The 11,155-nt window shown below is 37.9% G+C and overlaps 1 pseudogene; it reads right to left on the reverse strand.

The window, feature by feature from the left end:
* Window positions 1–4,680: 4,680 nt before the first annotated feature.
* On the reverse strand, window positions 4,681–5,475 carry LOC102775000 (annotated as a pseudogene).
* Window positions 5,476–11,155: the final 5,680 nt, after the last annotated feature.

Below are 11,155 nucleotides of genomic sequence, written 5' to 3' on the forward strand. Positions count from 1 at the left end.
CATAAATAGTGTGTCCCTGTGGAATTTTACTGTTGACAGAAAAAATGATAAAAACAAAAATGGTTTGAATTTGTAAGGAAGTTAAATTATTCAGGAAATGTTTTATTAACTGATAGCAGAGAGAACAGCATGTTGGTCTTTGTATTATGCAGTAATGAAAGAATAAAATATATGATTTGTGGCTTATTTTAAAAACACACACCAAAAACTCTTCCTAACCGTATTAAAATTACACATGGTAGTTGAAAACCACATTCTTATCAAGTACTCACAAAAATATAGTTCTGTTTAAATATCTGTGTGTTTTTTTTTCTTAAATGTTAGTTGCAACATTTCAAAGGTGAAAGAAAAAGTTGTTTGCCAGTACAGAGTTTTGAGAGGGCTCGTGGTCTATATTTTCAACATATTATTACAACAGAAATTCAAGGGAAGCAGAATATTCAACCACAAATAGATACTTTTATTTCTTTTAGCATTTTCTCCTTGGGATCTTGAACTGTCAGCTGCCTAAAAACATTACTCTTCTATGATAAAAATGAAAGGCTATGACCTACAAAATATTATTGACAGGACATTTATTTGCTCTTAATTTAGATGAAATAAAAATGATGTTAAACAAATGAGAAGTCTGTAAATGTTTACAATTGGATATTTATACCAAATTGTATGAACAAAAATGGGATTCCTTATACAGTTAAATTATTTCATATAATCTTGTGCCAAATCATGTAAGCTAAGCAAATGTATTAAAAATAAAAATAAAATGCCCAGCTGGTGTAGCTAGCTCAGCGGTTGAGCATCGATCCAGGAACCAAGAGGTCACTGGTTCGATTCCTGGTCAGGGCATATTGCCCCGGTTGTGGGTTTGATTCCCTGTGGGGATCATGCAAGAGGCAGCTGATTAATGATGTTTCTCTCTCTTTGATGATTCTATCTCTCTATCCCTCACCCTTCCTCTCTCTCTAAAAAAATCAATAAAAACATAAAAAAGAAAGACAACTAGAGTGTCTCTAAAAAAAATAAAATAAAAAGTAATATGTTTACCACCTGCCCTTATATAGTTTAAATTACATCTATAATAATAAAAGCATAATATGCTAATTAGACCGGGCAGCCAAATGACCTTCCGGACCTCATTCCCGATGTCATTCCTGACATCCTTTGGACAAAGCCATGGCAGTGGGGGCGAGGCAGAGGCAGAGGCAGTTAGGAGCAATTAGGAAGGCAGTTGAGTGGTTAGGAATGATCAGGCAGGCAGGTGCGCATTTAGGGGTGATCAGGCAGGCAGGTGAGTGTTTAGGGGCAATCAGGCAGACAGGCAGGTGAACGATTAGGAGCCAGTGGTCCAGGATTGTGAGAGAGCTGTTCGACTGCTAGTTTAGGCCCAATCGGGTTGTGAACTGAGTACCAATCAGGCCTAAACTGGCAGTCAGACATCCCCCAAGGGGTCCCAGATTACAAGAGAGTGCAGGCCGGACTGAGGGACCTCCACTCCCCATGCACAAATTTTGTGCACTAGGCCTCTAGTATTAATATAACAAAAGTTTGGAAGTGTATACTCCAGGGCTTGGATTCTAGATCCTCTATTACTAGATATGTGACATTTGGGACATTACTATTTTTTATTCCAATTTAAATTTATTTTTGATAAATTTCTTTATGAAAAATAGACACAATAAATGGCTAGAGTGACAGTGAAATAGTAAATGCATTTAGGAGATCTAGCATAAAAGATGCCTTATTAATTGGTCAGCCTTTATTGCTCATTTTAGTTTTTCTGTGCACTGTAGAGTGCTTGCTCATGGTCCCTGGAAAGAATGAGTAAAGAAAGAAAAAGAGTTAACTTTATGTCAATTTTAGTAAAATGTATGTCTTTCCTTCAGCATTCTAGGTATCCTGATTGAGAATATGACCTGAATTGTTCATATATTTATAGAACTTTATATATGAACTTGCTAAGTGTTTGTATTAAGAAGTAGAAATGCTGAAAGGACTACTCTCCCATAAAGTTGGTAGCATTATAACTTGGTACAACTTGTTTAGTATGGGGAACTTCATACAAGTGTTTTATAAAATATATGTACAATATAAAATCAGCGTCAAGAAACATTTATAACTTTTGGCATGGTAATTCTGCTTCTGGTACTTCAATCACAAAATATAATAGAGAAAATGTAAAATAATACAAGCATAATGTTGTCACCATAGCATTATTTAATATGAGGAATAACTGAAAATAATCCTTACATAAGTTACAACATAGAGACTCTTATTGTGATGTGTGGCCTAAGATTAATGATTAATAAATATTAAGACGAAGAGAAAATACTAAGTCTGTAACAATAAACAGTTCTTTCAATTATTCCCTCGATGGGATATTATGCACATCTTGATGAATGCAGTTACATGAACAAAGACTCCTGGCATAACATTAAGTGCATATGGAAAGGCTTAAAAGTACAGTAATATAACACCTAGCTTAAAAAGTAATGCAGGGAAAAAATTAAATAGGCTAGTTAGATTTCTAGATGTTTAGTTTTCTTCTCTTCCATTTTTAAGTGTTTATATTATTATATTTAAAAAACAAAGAGAAAACATTTACAAAATAAATCTAGATTTATATTTTCACTCTACTCTTCATTCTAATATAGAGAAGGTGTGAAAAGTTTGTTTATTGTTGTAATTGTCTACATATCTACCTACATCAAGTATTAGTCTTAAATCTACCTCCATCTTCCTTTTTATTTCCCATCTTGAGGAATTAGTTTCTGGCATCTTATACAGGAGAACACATATATTGTTGAAAAGAAATGAAGTATAAGAATTCTTGTTATCCAGTGTCAATACTCATAGTAGAAGAATATATATGCAGGTAAGACCACAAAATTGTCATGCCATTGTTCAAATGGTTCACCTGAGACTAAGTTTAACTGTGTGTGACCAGACATGGTGTGGACCCTGGATGTAAGGGATCATTTACCTGAACAGAACCGTTTGTGTGAGAATGACCTCTAGAAATCTTGCTAGCTGACAGTGTACTCACTCAACATATTTTGAAAAACATACCTTGTGTTTGCTAAAGAGTAATCTAAGCAAATGCGCTGTTGTATCATATACATGCAAAACTTTCATATCAATAAGACTATTTCAAGACACTTACACCAAATTCCTGGCAGGTGTCCAGAAAAACTCTTATTTCAATCTTCTTTTTTAGTAGGTTGTTTTATTTTTATGTGGATCTTTAAAACTAGTATTCTCAAATTATTTTGTAAATGCCTTAATATGTTCATACATAAATTAAAATATAAAATGATGCCAGTTCTGTAACTAGCCCACATACTGTGAGAAAATATTTCATTTATTCATAAATTATTCACACATGGAATCATGTAAGAATATTTAAATAAAAATAAATATGCTTCATTTTTTAAGAATGTGGACCATCAACTTTATCCCTCACTCAAATTGTCCTCTCCATGGCTGCCTTGGCTATACACAAAGCAAAGCAAGGAAAATTGGTAATGCTCAAATGAGTTTTATTATAGAGTATATTATTGTTTTATTAATGTGTTGGGCAGACTTCTGTTCAAATGTTGTCTGTTTGCCAAAATTTTATGCTTATTTTGAGTCTACTTTCAAGTAGTATACATTAAAATTCTAGGAAAAAATCTGAAGTAACATAAAATCATTATTTGATTAATTTCCCAAAATAAAGTTTTGATAAAAATTATAACTATAGAGATAAACCTAGAAATACTAGCAATATCTATAGGGATGATAATGAAGAATTATTAGATAAAGCTCAAAGAAGAAATAATTATAATATTTGTTAGGCCTCAATAATTTCCCAGGTACAGTGATAAATTCATTCATAAATAATATTTCATTTTAAATTTATAAAAAATGAAAAGTAATCTCAGCCAAGTGGCTCAGTTTGTTAGAGTGTCATACTGTTCGCCAAAAAGGTTGTGGGTTCAATTCCCTGTCAAGGCACAGACCTAGGTTGTGGATTCAATCCCCAGTCAGGGAGAGTATGGGAGGCAATCAATGGATGTTTCTCTCTCACATTGATGCTTCTCTCTCTCTCTCTCTCTCTCTCTCAGCTCTCCCTTCCTCTCTCAAATCAATAAATATAACCTCAGTGAGTGCGTACATGTAAAGTAGACTGATTTCTTTGGTAAATTTTCAGATGAGAAAAAAGGATCATAATAGTTAACAACTTGCTTTAGGTTTCTCAGAGTTGAAAAAAAATTTTTTTTTGAAAGACAGGGAATACTTGATTCAAAACCATCAGAGAAACAGGTAGGTTGGATCTATACAAAGTATTGTGTATTAAAACATATGTCAGTAATTGTACATGAAAGTATACACTGCTACATACAAATTATCTAATCAGACCACAATTTTTCTATTTTTAAAACAGAATAAGTTTTCCTGCAAAAGGAGCACCATTTTGATATTTTTAAATATATTGTTATTTATTTCAGAGGGAGGAATAGAAACATCAATGATGAGGGAGAATCATCAATTGGCTGCCTCCTGCACGCCCCTACTGGGAAGCGAGCACACACCCCGGGCATGTGCCCTGACTGGGAATCAAACCGCAACCTCCTAGTTCATCGGTCTGGTTGGTGCTGAACCACTGAACCACACCGGCGGGACCGTTCTGATATTTTAACTTCAGTATTCCCTTTCTGCAACAGAATCCATAGCAACCTCCTCATAATCCTTCTCAAGGGCAACCATGTCTGCACGGGCCTCAGAAACTCTTCTTCCTTCATGCCCTCACCCATGTACCAGTGAGCAAAGGCACACTTGGCATACAGCAGGTCAAACTTGTGGGCCAAGCGAGCATAGGCCTCAGCAATAGCTGTAGTGTTGATCAGCATGCACACAGCTCGCTGTACTTTGGTGAAGTCTCCACTAATACCACAGTGGGAGTCTGGTAATTAATGCCAACTTCGAAGCCAGCAGGGCATCAGCTGACAAACTACATGATACACTTGGTCTTGATGGTGGCAATGGCAGCAATGACATCTTTGGGAACCACATTGCCATGGTAAAACAGGCAGTAAGCCATGTATTTAACCCTGGTGAGGGTCACATTTCACCAACTGGTTGGCTGGCTCCAAGCACGTATTTGTGATCCCTGCTACAGAAAGCTGTTCATGATAGGCTTTGTCAGCAGAGATGACGGGGCATATGTGGCCAGAGGGAAGGGGATGCAGGGATAGAACATTGATTTGGTCAGGAATTCATACATGTCAACATTGAGGGTCCATCAAATCTGAGGGAAGCAGTGATGGAGGACACAATTTGACCTATCAGCCTATTCAGGTTATTATAGGTTATGTGCTCAATATGGAGGTTTCTATGACAGGTGTCATAGATGGCCTCATTGTCAACCATGAAGGCACAATTGGTCCAAGAAAAGATCAATGATTTTCTTGCCAATGATGTAGTGTCCATCGGCATAGCTATTGGCAGCATCTTCCTGGCCTGTGATGAGCTGCTCAGGATGAAAAAGATGGCGGTAGTTACCAGTGCAAACTTCATCAGTGACTGTTGGCTCCAGATCTACAAACACTCCCCTGGGTACATGCTTGCCAGTGCCTGTCTCACTGAAGGAAGTGTTGAAGGACTCATCTCCGCTAACCCCACCACCAGCACCAATGGTCTTGTCACTTGGCATCTGGCCATCAGGCTGGATGCCACCTTCTAGGCAGCAGAGCTCTTAACAGGCATTGCCGATCTGGACACCGACCTGGCCAACACGGATGAGAATGCACTCACACTTGATTGCCGCTTTGTGGCTGCCTAGCAGATGGCAGAGATCTCGGAATTGAATATCTTAATTGAATGACACCTTTTGTAAAACACAAAAAAGCACTCTTAACGTCACAAAATGTGGGTAATCGTGACATATCATTCTAGCATATATAAAAGGTACACATTGTCTATGGGTGGCACTGGCATGCCAAAGCTAAATACAAATAAAGGAAAGCAGAATAAAGATGAACATATATTTTATCAAAAATAGAAGACCTACAGATTGATTAAAATATCTAATATTTTCAAAATTTTCAGATAAGTTTTACCTGTAATACCTTATATAGATATAAATGATGATATGGAAGCACAAAACACAATATTTTAATAACATAAGAGTTTTTTTAAATGAATTTAGAGACCCAGATTTTTACCCAGAAATTCAGAAAATAGAGAGTCTACGATTCTTAAAAGAATTTGTACAGGCAATCATATATCTTTCAAGGCAATACTAACCATGACACTAAGTACTTTAGTATTTGGAAAGGTGTACAATAAAAGTGATTGCTTAATGACAACTTTAAAATGAAAAATTTCTAGTCTAATTAAAAGAATGATAATTAATGGTAACTATATTGAACTTTTCTGGAGTTCTCATCCACTTTTTGTTACAAATCAAATCTAGGAATGTGTTATGCTTGTATGTGTGTCTTCAAGACTAGAGCCAGTTAGTGATATATGATTCATTCAGCTATGTCTTACCTAAAATTTATGTCATTACTGTGGTATTATGTGACATATCGAATTCTATCTGTGATACCTGAAGCCACCTTCAGGTATGGCCTGTGGTCCAGGCCCAAAAATTAAATGATACTATTGCTGCCTTGAAGGGTAAATATTGACTAGTGACTTGGTGAGCCTATCAGTCTTGCTAAGAAATCTACTTCTGACAAGCAATGCTAAAGTCAAGTTAACAGCCCCCTTGGTCTCCACACATGCATATAGATAGTTTACAAACTTATGTACCATCATAAGATAAAGCTTCCTGATTCCCCATGGACTGCTAAATGTTTATTGCCTTGTATGATTGAAACTCCTCTTAACGATTTCCTTTAATTTTACTTTTCTTACTTTTTGCATCAAGTCATTGGAGAGCATTAGTTTAAGTTACCAGAAGCGAAGGGTAAATAATTTCAGTAGGAACGGGAGTAAGGCAAGGCATATCACAATACACAGGCCATTATGTAGATAAAGAAATTTTTCTAAGATACAGGTTAAGTCCAAGGAAATTAGTTGCAGCAGAGGGGAAAATAAAAGGCTATCGGAGATTTTAAAATGGTTCAGAATCCTGGAAGTAAGATTTCACAGTGGAATTTGGGTATTCCAGCTGCTAAGGCAGAGAGGCTTTTAGACTTCTGAATTGCTTTATATTGCCTGCTAGTTGTGGGCAACTGTGAGAATGAAGTTGTTGACCAAAAGTGGATGAAAAATGAGCATTAATTATCTAAGCAAGGCAAAGGAAAGGTGACAAGATCACAACCTAGGGCTAGGATGGGGGCAGTGCCTCGCTGTTGTAGTTCTTACACATGCCCAGTAATAGGCCTAGTGAAAAGGTTCCCCAAATTGACAATCTAATGTGCTCTTTGAATTAACTTATTTCATCACATAATTTCATATAAAAAGAAGGAATTTTGAGTGAAAATGTATTTATAGCCCTAGCTAGTTTGGCTCAGTGGATAGAGCATCGGCCTGTAGACTGAAAGATCCCAGTTCAATTCCAGTCAAGGGAATATGCTCCATCCTCAGTAGGGTGATGCTGGAAGCATCTGATCAATGACAATCTCTCATCACTAATGTTTCTATTTCTCTCCCTCTTCCTTCCTCTCTGAAATCAATAAAAATGTCCTATCTAATAATAGCCAAACATGGTAATTGACCATACCTTCGCTACTCCTCCCATTGGCTATTCAGCGAGATATGCACAATGACCACCAGGAGGCAGAGTCTCAACACAGGAACTGCCGAGCTGCAGTGACTTAGCAACTGCGGTTCTTGAGTGAAGCACTCAGAAGCAGAAAGGAGGGAGCCTGATTCCAGGTTGCATCACCTGAGAACCACCCTCTCGCAATCAGGAACCCCTAGGGGGATGTTGGAGAGCTGGTTTCAGCCCAATCCCCTCCGGCCAGGCCAAGGGACCCCACCAGTGCACAAATCCATGCACCAGGCCGCTAGTATGTGCATTCTATATATTAAAGTGGGAATATGCAAAATGACCATTACTCCACCCCAAAGATGGCGGTGCCCACGGCAGAGGAGGGGGTTTCCTTAACACAATATGGCTGCACCCACAGCAGAGGCCAAGTTCCCATAACAAGCATTAATGACGCCCTAACTGGTTTGGCTCAGTGGATAGAGCATCAGCCTGTGAACTGAAGAGTCCTGGGTTTGATTCTGGTCAAGGGCATATACCTTGGTGGAGGGCACATCCCCAGTAGGGGGTGTGCAGGAGGCAGCTGATCGGTTTCTCTCTCATCGATGTTTCTAACTCTCTATCCCTCTCCCTTCCTCTCTGTAAAAAATCAATAATTATAAAAAAAAGCCTTAACGAGAAATTGGCAGGGATCTGAGGCTGTGCCCCCCGCACATGGTCCTTGACAGGGTACCTCAGGCCGCACCCCCCGCCCAGCAGGGCTTGACAGGGGACCTGAGGCTATGCCCCTGCCCCTGGTGGGGCTTGACTGGGGACCTCAGCCTCCCACCCCCATCCAGTGGAGTTTGACAGGGAATCTCAGGCTGTGTCCTCCACCCAGTGGGGCTTGATGGGGGACCTCAAAGTGTGCACCTTGCCCCAGCTCCGTGCTAGGAGACCTGAGGCAAGTGTTCATCCTGGCTGCGGCAGGAGAGGGAGGTTAGGGATTGGGAATGCTTGCATAGTCAATGAGGCAAGCGTTCTGCGCCTGGCCATGGATGGGCCTCTGGGAGGTGGAGAGCCTCTGGGCAGCAGGCCCAGAGTGGCCAGGCCTCACAGAGAGCTACTGGTGCATGGATTCATGTGCAGGGCTACTAGTATTAAAATATTTCCTCTAATTAATACCCTTATGATGTGCATGAATTTCGTGCACTGGGCCACTAGTATGTGTATGTGTGTATATATTTATATATTTACATATAGTCTTTATATAATGGAGATTAAAACTGAGTCTTCTGGAGTATGTAATAGTAAGTAACCATGAAAAGTATTTATTAGTGCAAATGTACTTAGCAAAAGCGAATATGTGTTTTGATATTGGAAAGAACACATATAATTTTATTTTAAAATGTGTCTAAGTTCATGGAAATAAGGCTAGGTTTCTGTGCTGTAAAAGACAAACCATTTTTAGAAAAGAATGGGGAAAGGGAATACATGTGACAGACATCCTGTTATCTGTCCTGAAGAGTGTCCATCTCTAAAATCATAAATCAGAAATGATTCATAACACCTCAAATATGATTTCAAATACTTTATTTTCATGAGTGTCTATTTATATAGTAGAGCTCTGCTCTGTGTTTACTCTAGCTAAGGCTTACACTGGTGCTGAGTTTGAGTCCTAAAGACCAGAGATAGAAGCAGATTTACCTTGTGTTTTAAACACATGGAAATAGCTATATATAGCAGACAGGTAAGAAGGTTTGCAAGATTAATGAAAAAGTTTTGGTGATTTTTTTAAACTATAGTCAATAACTAAGTAAAGTCTTTTAGCTTTGATTTGATACTACTGTCATTCCAGCTTGCCTTCACAAATTTATTTATAGCCTACTCAAATTAAGCTACCTTCTTTCTTTCTCTCAAACATGGTTGTATTTTTTGTTAGTGTGATTTTATTTCACTTACATCTAAAAAAAACAAAACATATAAAATGTATACCTGTAATTATATATTATCCCTTACATTATTTTGTCAAAAATGAGAACTGGGTTTTTTTTCACCTTTGTGTTTCTAGCTTTACATGGGACATTCTCTTAAAAAAAAATATAGACTCCCAGTTAATATACTTTTGACAAAATTTCAAAATAAATTCCTAAAATTTGATTAGGAAAATAATATATTACGTTAAAATTAATTAAGTAAGTCTAAGCTATTTTGTTTAAATTTGTAAAGCTGTATCATATATAAAATATGAAGACTGCCTTCTTTAATAAATATGATATACAAAAAAACTATTGAAATTATGGTCCACCAATAAAGCAACATGGGAGTTTATGAGTTTGAATGCAACTTTTAATTTTTAAATGAGCATGCGCAAGCATGTATCTGACAAAAAACACAAAAAAAAAACCCACTTGTTTTTAAAATTTTTGTTTTTTCTAAAGTGTTATAATGAAACTGAAAACCTTGACAGTAATCTAAATAATAATAACTGACAGCTAAATAGTTGACTGTGCTGTACAAACCAGGGATAGTAATTTACCCATTCAGTACTTACAATTTTATAAATCCTCTTACATATTGTAGGATACCACTATAATTTTATTTTTTTTTCTTATTCCCACTCTGAGGTGTCAGTCAACTCTCCCGAAAACAAAAGTGGAACCTGACAAAGACCCAGCCATTGCTCAAGAACTGTTTTAGCACTTACACATAGAACTCTGTGTGTCCTGCCAGTCATTGCCAGCAAATGGAGAGAACTAATTATTTAAATCTTTGCAAAACAAGGATTAAAGTTTGAATTTCTACTCTCCTCCATCGTGTACTGATGGAGAATATCAATTTACATAGACAAGGTTGTTAGGACCATGAACTTTAAAGCTAAAATTGACAACAGCCTATACATAGATTTACTGTCTCCCCCTTTTGTGGGGGCAGTTTCATGGATTCCAACCATTATATCTGAAGACCTTTTTTCTACTTTCTTACACACTTTTAAATATCACTTAAAATAGACACTTTGATAGTATTTTCTAGTGGTTAAAGCATGGGCTTCAGTTAAATAAATCTTTTTTTAGATTTTTCCACTTACTGAATCAGTGCCCTTGGATAGATACCATAAGCAGACTAAGCTCTGGTTTCCTCACCTGTAAGATGGGGACAGTGAGTGCATCTATCTAAGAAGAATTTTGTGAGGATCAAAGCAGAACTTGAATATATATATAAATTAGAGGCCTGGTGAACAAAAATTTGTGCCCTCCCAGGCCCAGCCTGTGCCCTCTTGCAGTCTGGGACCCCTCAGGGGATGACCACCTGCTGGCTTAGGCCCGCTCCCCGGAGTATTGGGCAATCAGACATCCCTCTGGCAGCCCGAGAGCCCTTGGGGGATGTCCACTTGCCAGTGGGGAGCAGGTCTAAACTGCAGTCGGACAACCTTAGTGCTGCTGAGGCGGCAGGAGCGGCTCCCCCCCCCCCCCCTGT

The sequence above is a fragment of the Myotis davidii genome, unplaced genomic scaffold (genome assembly GCF_000327345.1).
Source record: "Myotis davidii unplaced genomic scaffold, ASM32734v1 scaffold10, whole genome shotgun sequence".
Classification (NCBI taxonomy): domain Eukaryota; kingdom Metazoa; phylum Chordata; class Mammalia; order Chiroptera; family Vespertilionidae; genus Myotis; species Myotis davidii.